Genomic DNA, 24,008 nt, shown 5'->3' with positions numbered 1-24,008 from the left:
CTCAAAAAAAAAAAACAGAGAAAACAGCTGGGCCGGGGGAACCACTACCATCAAAACATGAAGACCGGTAGTGGCCCTAAACGGCTGGGTGCACTGATATTTACTGCACACAAGACAAGGGGGCAGGGTAAGGAGGGTGAATCTTCTAAGTGATTGACAAGGTGAAGCAAGTCATGTGATTACCGGATAGGGGGCCCTTCCCTTTTAGGTAGCCAAAGCAGAGAGAGAAGGCAGCATACATCAGCATTTTCTTCTATGCACTTTTAAGAAAGATCAAAGACCTGAAGACTTTCACTATTTCTTCTACTGCTATCTACTACAAACTTCAAAGAGGAACCAGGAGTACGGGAGGAACATGAAAGTGGACAAGGAGTGTGACCACTGAAGCACAGCACCACAGGGAGGGGGTTAGGCCTCTGGATGACTGCGGGCAGGCCTGGGTCATATCCAGCCTTCCACAAGAAGCTGGTGGAGCAGAGCGTTCCCCGACTCCTCCAAGGAAAGGAGACTCCCTTTCGCGGTCTGCTAAGTAACGAGTGCCTTCCCAGACACTGGCGTTACCACTTGACCAAGGAGCCCTCAAGTGGCCCTTATGCGGGCGTGACAGAGGGCTCACCTCTTGCCTTCTAGGTTACTTCTCACAGTGTCCCTTCAGCACCTGACCCTATACGCGCCCGTTATTCCTAGGTTATATTAGCAATGCAACAAAGAGCAATATTAAAAGCTAAGGATTAATAATGTTTATAATAATGATTGATAATTGTTCACGATCATCTCTGTATCTAATTTGTATTACGATTATTCTTATCCTAACTATTTTATTCATTATACGGAAACAGTTTGTGCCTTCGGTCTCTTGCCTCAGCAACTAGGTAATCCTCCACCCACAACTGGAACTACAAGTGCATGCCACCACACCTGGCTTTTTTTTTTTTTTTTTTTTTTTTTTTTGTAGAGACAGGGCCTTACTATGTTGCTCGGGTTAGTCTCAAACTCCTGGCCTCAAGCTATCCTCCTGCCTCAGCCTCCTAAAGTGCTGAGATTACAGGTGTGAGCCAATGCACCCACCCCAAAGGTGGTGTTCAAAGTTGATTTCTCATCCAACTCTGATTCCAGACTGAATGGCACAGACCCTCAAATGTGAGGTGCTGACTAGCACTCCAGGAATCCAGAAATATACCCATGATGGACAGCCAAGAGAAAGCCCCAGTGTTGGTGCAGAAGCCGCCTGCTCAGGTGCAAGAGGCCTAGGACTTGGGAGTGTTCCTCACATGCATGTTATCTGAGGTTAGGTCTGGGAATGCCTCAGCCAGGTGCGCAGAGATGTGTATGGAGAGCAGGTGGGAGACATGGGCACCTGGACTCCCCAGCAAAACCTTCAAGACAAGCTTAGTGCAACCAATCCCCTGGGCTGTTCATAACAACCCCTCTCTGGTCCTGCAGAAGGGAGGTAGACTCATATAGAGGCTTCCTGGCAGGACCCTACAGCTGGAGACAGAGGCCACCCACTTAAGGACCTGCATCCTGCAATGAAGCCAACTCATGCCCTGAAACCCAAGTCCTTACCCAAATGGATCACATCCCCATGGCTTTCTCATGTGCTGTCCCTGCAAGCCTCTTTCTGAGGGGCATCAGGTGCCCCCTAGTCCTCCCTTGTGGGATCTAGGGCCTTGTGTCCAAATGCCACCCTTTCCTTGGAATGAGCCCATATCCATGGGAAAAAGAGAGTCTAGGGGGTGTCACAGGAGTCCAGGGGAAAACAGCAGAAAGAAGGAGTGCAGGGCAGAGACAGCAGGGAGAGTGGGGAGACAAGAAGAGAGAGGGAGAATGAGCACCCAGGCCTGGCCAGGGGATGCCTGCAACCATGCGGATACCCCATAACAGGGCTGGGATGCCAGGAGGGCAGAGCCCAGCTGTGCTGCCTCACTAGCTCACCTACCACAGGTCTGCTAGGGCAGAGCATCATTTCAGAGGAGAGCATGGCAAGAAGCATCCAGGGCCCAGGAGGAACAGAGCTGGACAGGTGTGCGGCTGGGAAGTCCTCCCACTCAGACCCACATTTGAATCTCTTTGGGGGCTCAGCTGGCTCAGTCTTTGCAGTCTGCAGGATTGAAGGTCAGTGGAAAGGTGAAGGCCGGGCGCGGTGGCTCATGCCTGTAATCCCAGCACTTTGGGAGGCTGAGGCGGGTGGATCACGAGGTCAGGAGATTGGACCAACCCGGTTAACATGGTGAAACTCCGTCTCTATTAAAATACAAAAAAAAAAAATTACCCAGGCATGGTGGTGGGCTCCTGTAGTCCCAGCTATTCGGGAGGCTGAGGCAGGAGAATGGTGTGAACCTGGGAGGCGGAGCTTGTAGTGAGCTGAGATCGTGCCACTGCACTCCAGCCTGGGCGACAGAGCAAGACTCCTTCCCAAAAAAAAAAAAAAATCTGGGGAATTAAATATAATGAAGTGGGAACATTCAGAACAGTACCACTTTCACTGAGGGAGAGAGGCAGGAGGATCTTCTTTCCCCCAACAAAGTCCTGTGCCTCAGAACTCCCACCTCCAGCTCACACCCAGGCCCTACTTGGGACCTCTCTTCCCCTTGAAGAGCTCCTAGTAGCAGCTGATCATGGTGCTGATGCCCTGACAGATGCTGAGACTTTGCTTCAACTTGGGATCACTGTCACTGATGATCTGCAAGCCAGCACCAAAGTGTGCAACGGCCTTGGCCAGGTGCCCGGCCGTGAGCTGGCGGCACACTGGCAAGCTGTCCTCGCCCTCCTCCCGGGCCGCCCGCTCCTGCTCCCATCCCATCAACTCCTCGTTGGACAGATCCGCCCCAAGGCACTGCAGCAGCTCCCTCGTGCTGGCCTCTGCCACCTCTACAAAACCTGCACTGTGTGCCAACACCACGATGTCGCCCTGGATCTGCAGGAGAGTTTCCATGAGCCAGATGCCCACATTGCCATGGATGCGCTTGGGCCATAGCTTCTTCCACCTTCCGTTCAGAGCAACTGGTAGGAAGTCAGGCATGGTGGCTCACGCCTGTAACCCCAGCACTTTGGGAGGCCAAGGCAGGCGGATCACCTGACGTCCGGAGTTCAAGAGCAGCCTGGCCAACTTGGTGAAATCCTGTCACTACTAAAAATATTTTTAAAAATTAGCTGGGCACGGTGGCGAGGGCCTGTAATCCCAGCTACTCAGGAGGCTGCGGCAGGAGAATCATTTGAACCCGGGAGGCGGAGGTTGCAGTGAGCTGAGATCGCACCACTGCACCACTCCAGCCTGGGCGACAGAGCGCTATTCCATCTGAAATTTAGGGGAAAAAAAAGATCAGTCGGTGGCTCACGCCTGTAATCCCAGCACTTTGGGAGGCCTAGGCAGGCGGATCACGAGGTCAGGAGATCAAGACCATCCTGGCTAACATGGTGAAACCCTGTCTCTACAAAATACAAAAAATTAGCTGGGTGTGGTGGCCGCACCTGTAGTCCCAGCTACTCGGGAGGCTGAGGCGGGAGAATGGCGTGAACCCAGGAGGCGGAGCTTGCAGTGAGCCGACATCAGGCCACTGCACTCCAGCCTGGGCAACAGAGTGAGACTCCATCTCAAAAAAAAAAAAAAAAAAAAAAACAGAGCAGCTGGTGGGAGTTCCTCCTGGGGCTCGGACTGAGAGATACTGTAGACAGTGTCGCGGACGGTGTAGTCCTTCCCGAAGTCCCTCACTGTCGCCTGCCAGTCTGGGCCGTCCGCCTTGGCCGTCAGCAGGCAGAAGATCCTCCGCAGGTACCAGGCCTTGAGAGGGCCGCTGCATCCCGGTTCATGGGCTGGATGAAAGCCGTGGTGATCTTGGCAGGTATTCCATGCGCATGTGGTGCAAGGGGTCCTCCAAGTTCCCAGGGTGGCCGGGAGTGCTGTCCAGGATCAGCAGCACCTTGTAGGAAAGGTCGTGCTGGGTGCAGCACCTCTCCACTGTGGGGCAGAAGTGCAGGAACCACTCCTGGGAGAGGCTCATGGTTACCCAGGCTTTCCTGTGCGAGCACCGCACCACGGGCAGGTTGGACTTGGAGGAGCCCTTGAGGAAACACGGGTTCTCCGACGGGTACCCCAGCAGGGCCTTCAGCTTGAAGTCTCCGGCCGCGTTGCCACCGAGCAGCAGGGTCAGGAGGTCTCCGGCGCCTTTGACCCAGGGGCCGACTCATCTTCCACAGGAAAATGAACGTCCTCTCGGCAGGCGCTTACAGAAGAACCTGGGCTTCTCCATGTTCAACACCAGCCAGGGTGTGTAGCCGCCCTCTGGGATCAACCTGCGCGTTAGCGCTGGGTTCTTGTGCGCAGCCTCCCGGTCCCCACGTGCGGCGGGGCGCTGGCCCGGATGCTACTCAAGCCGTGGCGCGCCCTGAAACCGGCGAAGTACCCTCGACTCGCCCCGAAGCTCTCGGGCTAGGCGCGCTTGCCCTGCTCCTGCTTGAGGTTCTTTTTTTTTTTTTTTCGAGATGGAGTCTCGCTCTGTCACCCGGGCTGGAGTGCAGTGGCCGGATCTCAGCTCACTGCAAGCTCCGCCTCCCGGGTTCACGCCATTCTCCTGCCTCAGCCTCCCGAGTAGCTGGGACTACAGGCGCCGCCACCTCGCCTGGCTAGTTTTTTGTATTTTTTTTTAGTAGAGACGGGGTTTCACCGTGTTAGCCAGGATGGTCTCGATCTCCTGACCTGGTGATCTGCCCGCCTCGGCCTCCAAAAGTGCTGGGATTACAGGCTTGAGCCACCGAGCCCGGCCCTGCTTGAGGTTCTTGAATGGGCCATGGACTTTCTCCTGAATGAGCACCACACTGAACTGCACATTACGCTGGCTCTGGTCCTCCATCCACACACTCAGCAGCTGCTCCATGTTGTCTATCATCAGGCTGAGGCTACGCCTCAACTTGGTGGCCGCCTGCAATGTGGCCGCCTGGGAACTCGCCCAGATCTTTTCCTTGTCACGAATGGTGGCCAAGGTGGAGGTGGACAGCCCCAGCGCCTTCCCGATTCTACTGAGCTTTTCTCCGGCTTCAAAGCGCCACAGCGCCTGGAGCTTCACCTACAGGTTGATGGCCTTGCGGTCCCACCTGATGCCTCGGTAATTGCGGGCGCTCAGCGGCCCCTTCAGACGGTGGAGCGGGTGTCGTCCAGACATCGCAAGGGGGTACTTGTGTTCGTGCTACTGAGCCCGCTGATCTCAGCAACTGCTGCCACTAGGGCCCCAGCCCTGACCCACGCTGTAAAATGCGGACACAAGGCTTACTGGTGGGGAGTACTGACAGGCTTGGGTAACACCTGGTAAAGATAATTTACCAAGTCTCTCTCTTTAGGGAGCAGATTCGGGCCATATTAGGGTCACAAGGCTCACTTCCCACTGGACGTTTGCCCCATGCACTAAACTAACTTCACTCTCAGGAATGCAGCAAGCTTCTGTAAACACACTAGGACTGTATAAGCTTTCCCTGCCCCCTACACTGACCATCAGGGTTCCAAGTCACCTACTCCTTGGCCTCTCCAAAGATCCAGGTTGGCACCATAAACAATGAGCTGAGATTACAGGTGCCAGCCACCACACCTGACCTGAAGGTTTCTTTTTAAAGGTAATACGCAGCATGGAAAATAACCCCGATCAACTGCAGGAGAACCAGGACAGGGAAGTGTGTCCCTCCTATCACAGGGCCCAGAAGCAGCCACCAGACCAGTTTCTCATGTGTCACTCCACCAGGGGGCAGGCCAGGCACCTTGTTTCTTCCACTAACAGGATCTCCCAGAACTCTGCTTTCGCACTTGATTTGTGAAGAGATTTACACTAAAGCAGCCCTGGCTGCTCTCTCAAAGTTGCGGGAATGCCAGTAACTCACACAGGACACCTGGTGAGGGTGGCTCTGAGGTAGATCTGGGCAGGGCCACCGTAAGAGTTCCCAGTCCTTGCAGGGTTTCAGGAAGGTCCAAGAATGGCAGTCAAGGGAAGGGAAGGCCAGGCTGTGGTCACTGCTCACCTGGCAGGAGTCCCCAGAATGCTCCTCAGCTGTTCTGCCCTCCTTCTCATGCATGCTTAGTCAGTGTCTGTGAGCAGATCCCTCTCTCCTTCCTGGGTTACCTGCCAGGACCACAAACAGATGAGTGTACTGTGACAGACAAGCTTTGATATCTACCTCACAGGGCAGAGCCACCCCTGGGAAGGCTGCACTGAAGGTTTCCTATATCAAGGCAAGTCTAGCTGGCAAATGGGATGTGAGCTGTTTGCCACGACCCACCTTAGCTCCCTTCCCTGGCCAACTGGGGCAACCACATAGGGCTATTGGGAGGACTGGGTGTGTAACACCCCTACACAGTGCTCAGTACCCAAGCAGGGGCTCCAGGGACGTCCAGGGGCTGAAGGCCGTGAGGGGATTCAGAGTACAGGCAGGCCTGAATGGCAGAGGGTGCAAAGAGGAGTGGCAGACAGGGCAAGGGTGTGTGTTCTAGGGTAAGAAACAGACAGCAACCCACATGTCCTGGCTAGGCTGGGCAACTGACTCCTATGGATCCTCTAAAAAGAAAAGGGGAAGTTGCTCACATCACTAGAAGGGCCCCCATGAGAAAGAGTGAAAACAGTAGGGCCTGGAGCATTAGTGGGGCTTCCTTTGGAAGTATTTATGCACCTACATTCATACACACATATATGTGTGTACCACATATGCACATGTGAGAAAGGAGGACGGACAACAGTTAGCAGTGGCTACCTCTAGAGGAGACTGGGTGTGAGGCCATAACTTTATATGCCTCTTTAAAAATTATTTTATGATATACATATATTAAATTTATAAATTAAAAAAATAAAATAGGGTCAGTGCAGTGGCTCATGTCTGTCATCCAGCATTTCGGGAGGCAGAGGCCAGTGGATTGCTTGAGATCAGGAGTTTGAGACCAGACAGGGCAACATGGTGAGACCCTGGCTCTATTAAAAATACTAAAAATTAGCCGGCATTTTGGTGCACACCTGTGGTTCCAGCCACTCAGGAGGCTGAAGTGGGAGGACCGCTTGAGCCTAGGTTGAGGGTGGCAGGGGGGAGTGGGTAGAGGTTGCAGTGAGCCAAGATTGTGCCACTGCACTCCAGCCTGGGTGACAGAGTGAGACCCTGTCTCCAAAAGTGGATAAATCAATAATAAAATGGGAAGACAGATAATAATTAGTATATTTCTTTCTATCTCTGGGCAACAGAAATAAATAAATTAATCAAAGAAAACCCACTTTTGGAAAGTCAGGCAGAGCCCAAGGGTGGATAGTGAGACAAGCCTGCTGGGGTTGGGGCTGGGGCTACACAGAGCCTGACAAAAGCAAAGCCAAGATCCAAGCCAGCCCGGGAGGCACAGCCAAGGTACCAGGAACCCCAGCCCCCCAACACACACTGCAGGCTGGCATGGTGGACACAGTACACAGAGACATCCTCTGGGCCTGCCTGAGACTGTTTTAAATTGTGAACTGGGCTGGGTGCGATGGCTCACACCTGTAATCCCAGCACTTTGAGAGGCTGAGGCAGGTAGATTATGAGGTCAGGTGTTCAAGACGAGCCTGGCCAAGATGGTGAAACCCCATCGCTACTAAAAATACAAAAATTAGCCAGGCGTGGTGGTGGGCACCTGTAATCCCAGATACTTGGGAGGCTGAGGCAGGAGAATCACTTGAACCTGGAAGGAGAGGGTTGCAGTGAGCCGAGATTGCGCCACTGCACTCTAGCCTGGCAACAGAGCAAGACTCCATCTCAAAAGAAAAAAAAAAAATGTGACCTGCGTGCCAACAGTAAAAAATTGGATTCAGGCTTTCCTTGCATCACTGTTTGCCCCAGTCAAAAGCAGCTGAGATCTGGCAGCACCACCTGGTCACTTCTGCCTTCTTCTGGCCCCAGGCTGGCTCCTGTGCCTGTGAATTTGAGACCTGGAGTCCCAAGACACAGGGACAAACACCTCCTCCACTATTCAAATGGCATGAGCCTGCGAAGGACAAACCCTAAGAACCAGGAGCTGGTGGCGGTGGGCAAGGGCAGACCAGGCTCAGCTGCTTAAAATGCTCCCTTGCCCCTCCATGGCCTGGGGTGAGGAGGGGTTGGGGAGTGCAGGGTGTCCGCAGAATGTAGCATCTCTGACCTTGTTAGACTAACAGTTCACTTTAGCTCCATCCACAAAAGGTTTGGCAGCCTCTGCGAGGTCTCCAGACTGCCAGTCCTCAGAAGGAGCCTAGGTCAATGCTAAGGAGAGAGGGAAGCATTAGTATCCTCAGCCGTACTCTAAGCACAAAGGGGCCAGGCCCCTAGACCAACCAACCAATCAGGCCAGTCAACATGTGGCCAGTGTCCCTAAGTGTTCACTGCACCATCTCACATAATGTCCCAGGATATTGGCCTAGGATTGTGGCTGGACAGGACATGGGCCTGCCCTCCAGACCACACAGAATGCCCTGTCCCTAGCTGACATGCAATCCCCTCTGGTATACACACACACACACACACACAAACACAATCCAAGAGTACACCCAAAATCCCTGATAAACAAGTCATTGAAACAAAGGAAATGATCGTGAGATGAGAAGCTTCCTTCAGCTGTAGCCAAGTGTACAGTAAAGGGTAAATTCAGCAGGCCTAGGTTGTCCAACCCCTGCACGTTCGAAACAAAGGTCTGGCCCTTGACCTGCTCCTGGGAGGTAACCTCAAAGCCCTTGGAATATCTGCCTGTTAAGAGTGTCTTTTTCACACCAGATAGTTTATGCTAACAGTGTGATTTCTGGTGCGGGCCTTGGACCAGTGCTGCATCATCTGATCTCTGGGGGGTGCTAGAGACTTAGTAACTACATTCAGTCATGCGGATGCTGCACGCCTATGTGACTGACAGACTTAGTAACTGCATTCAGTCATGCGGATGCCGCATGCCTATGTGACTGAGAGACTTAGTAACTGCATTCAGTCATGCGGATGCCTCACGCCTGTGTGACTGAGAGACTTAGTAACTGCATTCAGTCATGCGGATGCTGCACGCCTGTGTGACTGAGAGACTTAGTAACTGCATTCAGTCGTGCGGATGCTGCACGCCTACGTGACTGAGAGACTTAGTAACTGCATTCAGTCATGCGGATGCTCCACGTCTACATGACTGAGAGACTTAGTAACTGCATTCAGTCGTGCGGATGCTCCACGCCTGTGTGACTGAGAGACTTAGTAACTGCATTCAGTCATGCGGACGCTCCACGCCTGTGTGACTGAGAGACTTAGTAACTGCATTCAGTCATGCGGATGCTCCACGTCTACGTGACTGAGAGAACTTAGTAACTGCATTCAGTCATGCGGATGCTCCACGCCTGTGTCACTGAGAGACTTAGTAACTGCATTCAGTCATGCGGATGCCGCACGCCTATGTGACTGAGAGACTTAGTAACTGCATTCAGTCATGCGGATGCTCCACGCCTGTGTGAGTGAGAGACTTAGTAACTGCATTCAGTCATACAAATGCCGCACGCCTGTGTGACTGAGAGAACTTAGTAACTGCATTCAGTCATGCGGATGCCGCACGCCTGTGTGACTGAGAGACTTAGTAACTGCATTCAGTCGTGCGGATGCTCCACGCCTGTGTGACTGACCCCAGTGAAAACCCAGGACACCATGGCTCAGGTGAACCTCCCTGGTTGACAGTACCCCCTGTGTGTTGTCACACATCATTGCTGGGAGAATTAAGTGCTATCCACACAACTCCACTGCAAGAGGAGAACTGGAAGCGCACGCCTGGTTGCTCCTGGATTCTGCCTTATGCACCTTTTCCCACTGCTAATTTTTATGTTTCCTTTCACTGTAATAAACTATAACCAGGAGTATAACAGTTTTGCTGAGTTCTCTGAATCCTATTAGCAAATCATCAAACCTGAAGGTGGTCTTTGGGACCCCCAAATCCACTGGGATGGTGACAACCAAGAAGAGCTCAGTAGCCCTCGCTCCTGGACTCCCTGACAGCAACACAAGAGCCCACCCCCACTCAGGGCCAGCCCCTCTCCTTCTCTCATGCGGGGGCATCAGGGGCACCAGCAATAATGGGCAGAGCTGAGACAAGGTAAGGACACAGGGTGGAGGTGGGCAGATCACCTGAGGTCAGGAGTTCGAGACAAGCCTGGCCAAAATAGTGAGACCCCATCTCTACTAAAAATACAAAAAATTAGCTGGGCATGGTGGCACACGCCTGTAGTCTCAGTTACTCAGGAGGCTAGGGCAATAGAATTGCTTGAACTGGGAGGCAGAGGCTGCAGTGAGCCGAGATTATGCCACTGCATTCCAGTCTGGGTGACAGAGCAAGACTCCATCTCAAAAAAAAAAAAAAAAAAGAGAAAGAAAAAGAAAAAAGGACACAGAGCAAAGGCAGGAGTCTTCATGTAAATGTTAACCAGAGCATACTTGAAAACATATGGTTTCTGGCCGGGCGCGGTGGCTCAAGCCTGTAATCCCAGCACTTTGGGAGGCCGAGACGGGCGGATCACAAGGTCAGGAGATCGAGACCATCCTGGCTAACATGGTGAAACCCCGTCTCTACTAAAAATACAAAAAACTAGCCGGGCGAGGTGGCGGGCGCCTGTAGTCCCAGCTACTCGGGAGGCTGAGGCAGGAGAATGGCGTAAACCCGGGAGGTGGAGCTTGCAGTGAGCTGAGATCCGGCCACTGCACTCCAGCCTGGGTGACAGAGCGAGCCCCCGTCTCAAAAAAAAAAAAAAAAAAAAAAGAAAACATATGGTTTCAAGACTGAGTGGACCTAATCATTCACAACCCATGGGGATTGCTGTAGACTGCTGTTCCAATACCCATGTGGTCATGATGCAAAATCCCTATTTATTTATTTCTCTATTATTATTATTATTATTATTATTATTATTATTATTTTGAGACGCAGTTTCGCTCTTCCACCTGCCCAGGCTGGAGTGCAGTGGCACGATATCAGCTCATCACAACCTCTGCCCCCCAGGTTTAAGTGCTTCTCCTGCCTGAGCCTCTCGAGTAGCTGGAATTATAGATGCCCGCCACCATGCCTGGCTAATTTTTTTTTTTTTTTAGATGAAGTCTCGCTCTTGTCCCCTAGGCTGGAGTGCAATGGGGCAATCTCAGCTCACTGCAACCTCCACCTCCTGGGTTCAAGTGATTCTCCTGCCTCAGCCTCCTGAGTAGCTGGGATTACAGGTGTGCGCCACCATGCCTCTAATTTTTGTATCTTAAGTAGAGACAGGGTTTCACCATGTTGACCAGGCTGGTCTCGAACTCCTGACCTCAGGTGATCCACCCGCCTCAGCCTCCCAAAGTGCTGGGATTACAGGCGCAGGCCACCTGTCTCTACTAAAAACACAAAATTAGCCGGATGTGGTGGAGCATGCCTGTAATCCCAGCTACTTGGGAGGCTAAGGCAGGAGAATCCCTTGAACACGGGAGGCAGAGGTTGTGGGGAGGCAAGATCACACCATTGCATTCCAGCCTGGGCAACAAGAGCAAAACTCTGTCAGAAAGAGAAAGAGAGAGAGAGAGAGAGAGAGAGAAAATAGAGCCCAGCACTACAGCAAAAAAAAAAAAAAACACCCCACAGGGACCATAGATATGTGCATCCAAGATGTCTCACCTGCCCCTCATATTCATGTGTAGGGAAAACCCAGTCCTGCAAAATTAAGGCTTTCAATCCCCTCAGCAGTAGCTGAAGCCAGTTTGCAGCTTTTCCAATATGTGTAGAATCAGCTTCATGAAGGCTCCATGGAGACCCCAGCATCAGCCGGCAGCAACACCTCCCCAGGGATCTGGATCCCAGCGCCCCCATCACCACATTCCCCTCCTTTGAGCTTCTCTCAAAGGCTAAACCCAACCTCTTCCCTTTGTTCACAAAGCTCTAGGAAGGGATGTTGTTCCCTGCAGTTCCTACCAACATGACATCTTAGGGTTCTTTTTGTGCTTTTTTACTCCTTCAATATCTCAGAAACATTTTTAACCTTAACTTCCCTCTGTTAAAACAAGTGGTGTCTTGGCCGGGCATGGTGGCTCAAGCCTGTAATCCCAGCACTTTGGGAGGCCGAGATGGGCGGATCACGAGGTCAGGAGATCGAGACCATCCTGGCTAATAACACAGTGAAACCCCGTCTCTACTAAAAATACAAAAAACTAGCCGGGCGAGGTGGCAGGCGCCTGTAGTCCCAGCTACTCGGGAGGCTGAGGCAGGAGAATGGCAAGAACCCGGGAGGCGGAGCTTGCAGTGAGCTGAGATCCGGCCACTGCACTCCAGCCTGGGCGACAGAGCGAGACTCCCTCTCAAAAAAAAAAAAAAAAAAACAAGTGGTGTCTTAGCAGTTCCTCAAAAGGTCAAATAGTGTTACCATATGACCCAGCAATTCCACTTCTGGGTATACAACCAAGAGAAATGAAAACAAACATCCACACAAAAACGTCTACATGAACATCCATAGCAGCATTATTCATAATAGCCAAAAAGCAAAAGCAAGCCAAATGCTGATCAAAGACTACATGAATAAATAAAATGGGTCATATCCATACAATGGAATATTATTTGCTCATAAAAATGAAGTTCTGGCCGGGCGCGGTGGCTCACGCTTGTAATCCCAGCAATTTGGGAGGCTGAGGCAGGTGGAGCACCTGAGGTCGAGAGTTCAAGACTAGCCTAACCAACATGGAGAAATCCCATCTCTACTAAAAATACAAAATTAGCAGGGCGTGGTGGCCCATGCCTGTAATCACAGCTATTTGGAAGGCTGAGGGAGGAGAACCACTTGAACCGAGAGGCGGAGGCTGCGGTGTGCCAAGATCGAGCCATGGGCAACAAGAGTGAAACCCTGTCTCAGAAAAAAAAAAAAAAAAATGAAGTTCTGACATGTTAAAACATGGGTGAACCTCGAAAACATTATGCTCTGAGAGAAGCCAGACATAAAAGGCCACATACAGTGTGATTCCATTTAATGAAATGTCTAGAATAAGCAAATCCATAGACACACAAAGCAGATTAGTGATTGCCGGGAGCTTAGAGGAGGGGGCTGATGGGTGACTACTAATGGGCATGAGGTTTCTTTTGGTTGTAATTAAATTCTGGTAGTAAACGGTGGTGATGGTTGTACAACCTTGTGAATATACTAAAAATCCCTGAATTGCATACTTTTTTGGTATGTCAACTATAACTTGGTAAAGGTGTACTTTTTAAAGAAGTGATATAGTTTCTACCTCCTGACAGAGAATCAAGTAGGCAGAAGACACTGCACAGTCATGCATGAGTAATCGAGTGAACAGAGGAACAAATGCGAATGGCGGCTGTAACCAACCTTCTCTCCTATCTTGTAGTTGTCACCCCCTCGCAAGCACAAATGCGTACACACATGTGTGGAACCCAAGCTTACAGTGAGGATGTTAGGCACTGGAAACTATAAAGCTGCTCCCTGCCAGGCCAGGCTCCTTGCGCACCTCCTCCTCCCCCCACCTCCTACAGGGAAAGGATACCTACACTGTGTCTGATGGTCTCGTGGTCCATTTCTCCAACCAGACTAGGCTCCATGAATGCAAGTGTCTTTCCCTGCTGGACCAGTAGGGCCTGGCATATGGCAGGCACTTGGTGACCTTGCGGGGAAGGAAAGAAGGATGGGAAAGGAAGCCTGGTCTACCCTGAGAGAGGGGGTCACATCAACCTCAAGCTCATGCCTCTGGAGGGCTCAGAGGCTGCAGAAGTCTCCAAATGTGTCACAGCTTCTAGGTCCTCCTCCCCAAGACAGGGATATTGAGGGCCCAGGCAGACTGAGGGAGGCACTCAGGGCCCAGGGTCATGAGCTGTGACCCCTCATAGATTCCCTTACCCCTCGGGCCAACCCCTGGACCCCTGTGGCTCACCAGTCTTCAACATCTGGGTGAAGTCCTCCACCAGCGCCATAGCCTCCTCACTGCTCTCAGGGCACTGGGACTCCACCCAGACCCAGATGGCAGGTGGCAGGACACCCAGGACTGCTCCAGTACCAGCAGCCCCTCCTTGGAGAGCACCTCAGGACACAGCCACTGGTGGCACAGCTCATGCAGCTGGGCCAGGGCCTCTCAAGGGCTCACTGCTCCTCATAGCGGAAGCTATGGAAGTGCTGCCGGGGTCCCTGCTAAGCCCAGGTGGCAGGGTCGGAGACTAAGGATTGAAGAGGGGTCCAGGATTCAGTGGGGGAGCCTCATCCTCCTCCATCTTGATAATCATGACCTCTTCCTGTTCTAGGGATGCTGGGTTAGCCACCATGGCAGGGCAGGAAGCCAGCCTCCCTGGCCTTCGCTCAGGCCACACACACCATCTGCCTGAGACTCATACCCATCCAGTCAGGGCCATGGACCACTCACAACCCTCCACCCACCGACACCCTGCAAGGCCACCTGTTGTGGGGGACACTGTCCCTACAGTTTCCCTGGCTCTTCCACATCCTAACCAGCTGGCAAACCGGGCAGGGAGCACCTACAGCCTGAACTTCCCCATCTTTGCCATCAAGAGGATGACTGGCACTGGGAATCTGGACAAGAGGAAGAAGAGCACCCATGTTCAGGCCAGACTGGGTTAAATGGCAAAAAGGGCTGTCACCAGTCCCAGGCAAGGAAGGCTGCCCCTAGGGACAGGAGAACAGCAGAAGACCAGTGCCCAGGGAGCATTTGAGCAAGTGAAGGACGCAGTCTGAGGGACACAAGGAAGAGGGATGTGGGGGACAGACTGGAAGGGCAAGACAGTGGCTGGAGCAGCTGCAGTACAGCCAGTACTGGGATCCAACAGGTGGCTCCTCCACTGGAAGGCCTTCCTTCCCCCATGGCAGACACCTACAGAGCCTGAGAAGCTCACTTCCAGTAGCCACGACCCAGATGTCAGCGAGAGATGTCTACACCATAATGCTGAACAAAAAAGTATGCTGGAGCTGGCCGGGCGCGGTGGCTCAAGCCTGTAATCCCAGCACTTTGGGAGGCCGAGACGGGTGGCTCACGAGGTCAGGAGATCGAGACCATCCTGGCTGACACGGTGAAACCCCGTCTCTACTAAAAAATACAAAAAACTAGCCGGGCGTGGTGGCGGGCGCCTGTAGTCCCAGCTACTCGGGAGGCTGAGGCAGGAGAATGGCGTGAACCCGGGAGGCGGAGCTTGCAGTGAGCTGAGATCCGGCCACTGCACTCCAGCCCGGGCGACAGAGCCAGACTCCGTCTCAAAAAAAAAAAAAAAGTATGCTGGAGCCCTCTTCACCCACCATGATTCCACTAATGTTACAATTTTAAGACATTATTTTTACCTATGTTCAGAAAAGGGTCTTAAAAAACAAATGCCAGGCTGACAATTCTGGGGAAAGGATTAGAAGAGGTTGCCCATTTTTTCCTTTATAAATTTATATATACCATCTGAATTTTCTTTGCAATAGCCATTTGTTATCACTGAAACTTGAATAAACAAGCCAGACACAGTGGCTCATGCCTATAATGCCAGCACTTTGGGGAGCTGAGGCGGGAGGACTGCTTGAACCACGAGTTCAAAACCAGCTTGGGCAACATTGGGAGACATGTCTCTATAAATATAAAAAATCAGCTGAGGCCGGGCGCGGTGGCTCAAGCCTGTAATCCCAGCACTTTGGGAGGCCGAGGCGGGCGGATCACAAGGTCAGGAGATCGAGACCATCCTGGCTAACACAGTGAAACCCCGTCTCTACTAAAAAAAATACAAAAAACTAGCCGGACGTGGTGGCGGGCGCCTGTAGTCCCAGCTACTCGGGAGGCTGAGGCAGGAGAATGGGGTGAACCTGGGGGGCGGAGCTTGCAGTGAGCCAAGATCGAGCCACTGCACTCCAGCCTGGGGCACCGAGCAAGACTCCGTCTCAAAAAAAAAAAAAAAAACAAAACAAAAAACAAACAAACAAAAAATCAGCTGAGTGCAGTGGCACACACCTGTTGTCCCAGCTACTTGGGAGGTTGAGATTAGAGGATCACTTGAGCCCCGGATATCAAGGCTGTAGTGAGCTATGATGTCACCACTTGCATTCCAGCCTGGGCAGCAGAGCGAGACCTTTTTTCAAAAAAAAAAAAAGAAAGAAAAAGAAAAAAAAGAAACTTGAAAAAAATTTTTTTAAATTGTTTCAATGTCAATCTTTTCCCTTTTCTTTCTTTCTTTCTTTTTTTTTTTCAGACAGTCTCTGGCTCTGTTCCCCAGGCCAGAGTGCAGTGGCCACATGACTCACTGCAGCCTCAAACTCCTGGACTCAAGTGATCCTCCCGCCTCACCCTCTCAAGTAGCTAGGACTACAGGTGTGCAACACCACACCCAGCTAACTTATTCTGTAGAGATGAGATCTCACTATGTTGCCCAGCCAGCCTCCCACACCCAGTCACCAATGACTTTTTTTTTTTTTTTTTTGAGACGGAGTCTTGCTCTGTCACCAGGCTGGAGTGCTCTGTCACCAGGCTGGAGTGCAGTGGCATGATCTCGGCTCACTGCAACCTCCACCTCCCGAGTTCAAGCGATTCTCCTGCCTTAGCCTCCTAAGCAGCTGGGATTACAGGTGTGCTCCACCACACCCAGCTAATTTCTGTATTTTTAGTTGAGACTAGGTTTCACCATGTTGGCCAGGATGGTCTCAATCTCCTGACCTCATGATCCACCTGCCTTGACCTCCCAAACTGCTGGGATGACAGGCATGAGCCACCACACCCGGCCCCCAATGACTTTTTCTTGAGATGGAGTCTCGCTCTGTCGCCCAGGCTGGAGTGCAGTGGCTCGATCTCAGCTCACTGCAAGCTCCGCCCCCCGGGTTCACGCCATTCTCCTGCCTCAGCCTCCGAGTAGCTGGGACTACAGGCGCCCGCCACCTCGCCCGGCTAGTTTTTTTGTATTTTTAGTAGAGACAGGGTTTCACCATGTTAGCAAGGATGGTCTCAATATCCTCACCTCGTGATCCACCCGCCTCGGCCTCCCAAAGTGCTGGGATTACAGGCTTGAGCCACCGCGCCCGGCCTCACGTCCTATTCTTACATGAAACAGGATCTAACGACCCTTCAGGGGTTTCATCAGACCCCAACAAAATCACTTTCCACCCCTACCACACAACCAACGATATTCTAGGTTTAATTTTTCTCCTCCTCCTTCTAATAACTCTAGTACTATTTTCGCCTGACCTCCTGAGTGACCCAGATAATTACACTTTAGCCAACCCCCTCAATATTAAGCCAGAGCGATACTTTTTGTTTGCATATGCAATCTTATGATCCATCCCTAACGAACTAGGAGGCGTACTGGCCCTTATATTCTCCATTCTCATTCCAGCAGTTATTCCCGTACTTAACACGTCTAAACAACAAAGCATAATATTACAGCCATTAAGTCAATGGCTATTCTGAATCTTAGTGGCTGACCTGCTCCCACTCACATAAATTGGAGGACAGCCAGTCAAATATCCTTTTATTGCCATCGGACAGACAGCATCCACCATGTACTTGTCTACCTTCCTCACCCTTACACCACTCGCTACCCTAACTGAAAATAAACTACTTAAATGAAAATGTCCTTGTAGTATAATTCAATACTCTGGTCTTGTAAACCAGAAATGGAGAATCTCCTCCCCCAGGACAACTCAAAGCATTCCCCCCTCACCTACCTTCACCAAAGGGCAGGACCAAAAACACTAATTAGGGCTGAATAAGTAGCTCCTGTGTAAATTAAAAACTCAATCTTGGCTGGGTGCGGTGGCTCACACCTGTATTCCCAGCCCTTTGGGAGGCCGAGGTGGGTGGATGATGAGGTCAAGAGTTCAAGACCAGCCTGGCCAAGATGGTGAAACCCTGTCTCTATTAAAAATACAAAACATTAGCTGGGCGTGGTGGCGGGCACCTGTAATCCCAGCTACTCGGGAGGCTGAGGCAGAGAATTGCTTGAACCCGGAAGGCAGAGGTTGCAGTGAGCCGAGGTTGCGCCATTGAACTCCAGCCTGGGCAATAACAGCGAAACTCCGTCTCAAAGAAAACAAAACAAAAAAGCCCTCAATCTTATTCCCTGCCACAGTTAGGGATACCTGAGGCTCAGCCATAGAGACGATAAATACAGGAGCCTGAATGTCCTCTGGACCCCATCAGTCATCTCTTTCCGCCTTCTGAGTTCCGTAAGTTTCTCAGTCAAAGAACAGAGGTAGGGGCATTTGCGGTTACCATCCTCCCAAACTGGCCCACAAACTGGGGTTGCTGGTTGTGTGATGGCCCTCCTGCGCAAGGCAGAGAGGGGCAGTCCCGTTTCCAATGCCCTGCCTGTTTGCAGTGAGGATAGGGTCACTGAGGACCAGAATATGGCTGGGGAGGATTTGGGTATTTCCAACTGATTTGCCCTGGCTGATGATAGTGAGAGCAGATAGTGGGCTCCTTAGTGGCTGTTAGGCTCCATCCTGATGGCTGGCCTGGGGCCCTTGGGATAGGCAGAGAATTTGCAATGGCAGCAGCCATGTGGTGAACCTGCCACTTATCTCTTTCTTGATCTTTCCTATCCCATTCAGCCTGCGATATTTCCTTGTTTTTATCTTAACAAGGCTATCTAATTTTATCTTATTATTTAAAGACCTTGAAGGCCGTGTCCAGCAAAGTGGGGAATGGAATTTGTGGTTCTTGGTCTGGTGTTTGCAGTTTGTGTCTAATATCTGAAGAAGCCTGGCTAATAAAATGAAAAGTCAAAATGCTTAGGCCTTTTCAGCTCTTAGGGTCCATAACAGTATATTTTCTCATGGCTTCCGCCAACCTGGAGTAATATAGAGCTGGGTTTTCATTTGCCCCCTGTGTTACTTCTCTTAGTTTGGCATAGTTGACTGGTTTTATGGCAGTCTTCTTCATGCCTTCAATTAAACAAGTAATCATATGATTACAGCATTCCCTACTAGTGTTTCCCTCTTGGTAGCTCCATCTAGGATCAACATCAGGAACTGCCATTCTCCCCAGGCCAGACTCCTGAGGGTTCTGGGCATGAACGTCGTCTGCCCATCATTGAGCTAGAGATCCGAGGTAGGACTTTTCCTCATGAGTACAACAGATGGTAAAGATCATATAAATGTCCTGCCAAGTGCTATTAAATAAAATGGTAAGTCCTCTCCATCTTTTTATGCAACAGGAATGGTCTTGGCTAAAGGAGACAACCTTAGCTTCTAGCTGAGACAGGTCAGACACTGGGAAAGGAACATGGACTCTGATGGTTCCTACATCTCCATTTGCCATGTCTCAGAGCAGCAGAACCTTGTCTGGAGCTCAAGTGGGATCATAAGTGACCCACAACCTAGTATGTGAATGGGGACAAGGGTCCCTGAAAAGGAGGCGGAACTGGAAAATGACATCCAAGGTTGAGATGACAAGGAGGTGAGGGACAAGGAACAGATGGAGTAGGTACAGTTGAACATGAAGGTGACATGCACGGGGGTGGCCTCTTGGCTGGGTGCAGTGGCTCATGCCTATAATCCCAGCATTTTGGGAGGCTGGTTGGGAAAAGCAGAAGAGGATAAAGGAATGGTTATCTAGAATGTCAGAAGAGTCAGTGGGGCGAGATAATTTAGCCAAGCACATTCGACAGATTTGGCAGGGATTGGGATCCAGAGAGACAGTCATGAAATCCTGGACATAAAGAACTTCGGACCATTTACAGAAGTTATGACAGAAAAGGTCGAGCTGTAAAACAGTACTGGGGGCAAGGGTCTCATTCAGAGGCCTGAATTTCTGACCCAGAAGTTTGTAAAGCAGGCAAGACACATTGCATAGGAAAATTAAGCATTTAAGCATTTCTTTTTGAGACTTTGGGGGTCAAATTTGTTCCAGTATTTTATTTTTTATCTTATTTTATCTTATTTTTTAGACGGAGTCTCGCTCTGTCGCCCAGGCTGGAGTGCAGTGACACGATCTCACCTCACTGCAACCTCCACCTCCTGGGTTCAAGCGATTCTCCTGCTTCAGCCTCCCAAGTAGCTGCGACTAAAGGCACCCGCCACCATGCCCAGCTAATTTCGTTTTGTTTTGTTTTGTTTTGTTTTAGTAGAAATGGGGTTTCACTGTGTTAGCCAGGATGGTCTCGATCTCCTGACCTCATGATCTGCCCACCTCGGCCTCCCAAAGTGCTGGGAGTACAGGTGTGAGCCACCACGCATGGTCCTGCAATGTTTTAGAATGCAGCCCAGGGCCGGGCGCGGTGGCTCAAGCCTGTAATCCCAGCACTTTGGGAGGCCGAGACGGGCGGATCACGAGGTCAGGAGATCGAGACCATCCTGGCTAACATGGTGAAACCCCGTCTCTACTAAAAATACAAAAAACTAGCCGGGCAAGGTGGCAGGTGCCTGTAGTCCCAGCTACTCGGGAGGCTGAGGCAGGAGAATGGCGTAAACCCGGGAGGCGGAGCTTGCAGTGAGCTGAGATCCGGCCACTGCACTCCAGCCTGGGCGACAGAGCGAGACTCCGTCTCAAAAAAAAAAAAAAAAAAAAAAAAAAAGAATGCAGCCCAGAGGTGAGTCTGAGGGACTAGACAGGGTCTGTCCAATTGTGTGACAGGGAAACCAAGTTGCTTGGGGCTAGTTAAGCCACATTTTCACTTGGGGCATCCTACCACGAAAAGTACTCTACTCACATCTGCTAAAGGACCCTGAGGTGCATTTTTCTAAAGGGGCGTCCTGCCTATTAGAAAAAACCTCCCAGATGGCGCCATTGCACTCCAGCCTGGGTGACAGAGTAAGACGCTGTGTCTAAATAAATAAATAAACTAGAAAAAAGAAAAAACCTCTACCGGCCGTTCGGGGCGACGGACTTTTCATCCCAGAGCCATGGCCAATTTGTCCGTAACCTTGTGGAGAAGACCCCGGCGCTGGTGAACGCTGTTGTGACTTACTCGAAGCCTCGATTGGCCACATTTTGGTACTACGCCAAGGTTGAGCTGGTTCCTCCCACCCCTGCTGAGATCCCTACAGCTGTTCAGAGCCTGAAGAAAATAGTCATTAGTGCTCAGACTGGTAGCCTCAAACAGCTCACAGTTAAGGAAGCTGTGCTGAATGGTTTGGTGGCCACTGAGGTGTTGATGTGGTTTTATGTTGGAGAGATCATAGGCAAGTGTGGCATCATTGACTATGATGTTTGAAGACCAATCTTTAACATCTGATTATATTTGATTTATTATTTGAGTGTTGTTGGACCATGTGTGATCAGAGTGCTATCTGAATAAAATAAGAAAATACAACAACAACAAAAAATAAAAAACCTCCAGAGCTAGGGTGCCTTACCCTGGGATGACCACTAGGGTGGGCAGTCCCAGGTCAGTCCAGGCACGAATTAACTGCGTGCTTGGCCCAGGGTCTGAGGGGAAGAGGTTGAGGGAAGACTCACCGTTGCGGTGCTGTTTGGGATCACCTGGATTAAAACATCTGGAGCAGGATGGCCAGCTCTTCACAGGAGAATTTAGAGTGAGAAGGTCTAAGTCACTCAAAACGTGTGTGGATTTGCCCTAGATGAGCTGTCACTGCTACCTGCACCACACATAAAGTTCTGGAACTCTTGACCAGAGAAGGATAGGAGAGAGTCTTTCTCCCTTCCAGGCAAGGCAGCCAGCTCGTTGACCCCCTGGCGTTCAAGCAACACCATGGAGCAGCCCTGGCCAGATGCCATCAATTACCAGAGGGCTACTGGGAGCTGGTTGCTGGAAGGCTGAAAAAGGAAAGTGAATTTAGGTCCCTCTCCAGAGCAGGTAGTGGTGGTTAGGTACCTCTGAATGGGCACCTTTCAGTTTCTCTCTTTTTTTTTTTTTTTTGAGATGGACTTTTGCTCTTGTTGCCCAGGATGGAGTGCAATGGTGAGATCTCGGCTCACTACAATCTCCGCCTCCCAGGTTCAAGTGATTCTCCTGCCTCAGCCTCCTGAGTAGCTGGGATTACAGGCATGCATCACCATGCCAGGCTAATTTTGTATTTTTAGTAAAGACGGGGTTTCTTCATGTTGGTCAGGTTGGTCTCGAACTCCTGACCTCAGGTGATCTGCCCGCCTCAGCCTCCCAGGACACCTTTCAGTTTCACCAGAGTGTATCCCTGGCCAGAGACCTTCAGTTGTCTCCACACACTTACACACTGTCCACCAGGGATCTCAAGTAGGAAGGGAGAGGGGAGAGAGTCTCCTGTAGGGAGAGTCCCTATGTGGGCCACCAAAATGTCGTGGTAAATGGCTGCCTGAGGCCTTGGCATGCAGGTGGTAAAAGAATCTTCCAAGACAGTAATGAGTTTAGAAAGGCAGATTTATTAGAGAAAATGGAGAGAAAATGTTGCAAGGGAGCAACGGGCAAGACAGAGAGGGAAGCCTGGGGCCGGGCGCAGTGGCTCACGGCTGTAATCCCAGCGCTTTGGGAGACCGAGGCGGGCAGATCACGAGGTCAGGAGATCGAGAACATCCTGGCTAACACAGTGAAACCCGGTCTCTACTAAAAATCCAAAAAAATTTGCCGAGCGTGGTAGCGGGGGCCTGTAGTCCCAGCTACTCAGGAGGCTGAGGCAGAAGAAAAGCGTGAACCCAGGAGGCGGTGCTTGCAGTGAGCCGAGATTGCGCCACTGCACTCCAGCCTGGGCAACAGAGTGAGACTCCGTCTCAAAAAAAAAAAAAAAAAAGAAGAGGGAAGCCTGTCTGCCAAGAAGCAAGAGGGAAGTTTTACAAGGTCATGCTGCTCAGGTTCAGTGCTTGCAGACATGATGCTTGCGTGCAAGTGAGCCATTTGCAGCTGACCCCATTTCTCAGGACATTTGCTCCTGTTTACCCGTTTCTGTTCCTGCCAGTTAAGCCCATTTTTCCATGTTCTCTTAACTCCTTAGGGCTCCACAGGAATCTCTTAAAACCACAAGAGGAAGCCAAGAGAATCAAAAGATCCGGAGCCACCTCCCAGGCAGGATGAGGTGAACTACCCATCTCCACACTTATCACTTGGAGACAGCAAATGTCAGTGTGGGAAGCTGAATAAGGTCACCTAAACATGTCCATATCATAATCCCAGGAAACGAGGAGTAAATTACCTTACATGGCAAAAGGAACTTTGTAAATTAATCTCAAGATAAGGAGATTATCCTGAGTTATTCCAGTGGCCCCGAAATATAATCACAGGGGTACTTATAAGAGGAGGCAGAGGGGTCAGGCGTGGTGGCTCACACCTGTAATCCCAGCACTTTGGGAGGCTGAGGCGGGCAGATCATGAGGTCAGGAGTTCGAGACCAGCCTGACCAACATGGTGAAACCCCATCTCTACTAAAATTACAAAAATTAGCCAGGCGTGGTGGCACGCGCCTGTAATCCCAGCTACTCGGGAGGCTGAGGCAGGAGAATTGCTTGAAGTCGGGAGACAGAGGTCGCAGTGAGCCAAGATCATGCCACTGCACTCCAGCCTCGGGGACAGAGCAAGACTCCATCTCGAAAAACAAAAGAAAAGAAAAAAAAAAAGGCAGAGGAAGATTTGACTTAGGAGAAGGCTGTGTGATCACTGAAACCCAGAACTTCCAAAAGAAACCAGCCTTGTTGATACCTTGATTTTAGCCTAGTAAAACCGAATTCAGACTCTGACCTTTAGGACTCTAAGATAATAAGTTTATGTTGTTTCATACCACTAAGTTCGTAGTAATATTACAACAGTAATAAGAAACTAACACAGGCCGGGCGCGGTGGCTCAAGCCTGTAATCCCAGCACTTTGGGAGGCCGAGACGGGTGGATCACGAGGTCAGGAGATCGAGACCATCCTGGCTAACATGGTGAAAACCCGTCTCTACTAAAAAATACAAAAAAACTAGCCGGGCGAGGTGGCGGCGCCTGTAGTCCCAGCTACTCAGGAGGCTGAGGCGGGAGAATGGCGTGAACCCGGGAGGCGGAGCTTGCTGTGAGCTGAGATCCGGCCACTGCACTCCAGCCTGGGCGACAGAGCGAGACTCCGTCTCAAAAAAAAAAAAAAAAAAACAGGCCGGGCGCGGGGGCTCAAGCCTGTAATCCCAGCACTTTGGGAGGC

General features: G+C 51.0%; 1 pseudogene across 1 annotated transcript; it reads left to right on the top strand.

Moving 5' to 3' along the window:
* The first annotated feature begins 14,345 nt into the window (after positions 1-14,345).
* LOC112611958 lies at positions 14,346-21,206 on the top strand (annotated as a pseudogene). The gene is made up of 2 exons (XR_003116795.1): positions 14,346-14,568; positions 20,754-21,206. The product of XR_003116795.1 is annotated as an ATP synthase subunit g, mitochondrial pseudogene (transcript).
* Positions 21,207-24,008: the final 2,802 nt, after the last annotated feature.

This window comes from Theropithecus gelada, chromosome 19 (assembly GCF_003255815.1).
Source record: "Theropithecus gelada isolate Dixy chromosome 19, Tgel_1.0, whole genome shotgun sequence".
NCBI lineage: Eukaryota > Metazoa > Chordata > Mammalia > Primates > Cercopithecidae > Theropithecus > Theropithecus gelada.
Note: the sequence above shows the minus strand (reverse complement) of the source record. Positions and strands in the feature narration are given on the sequence as shown.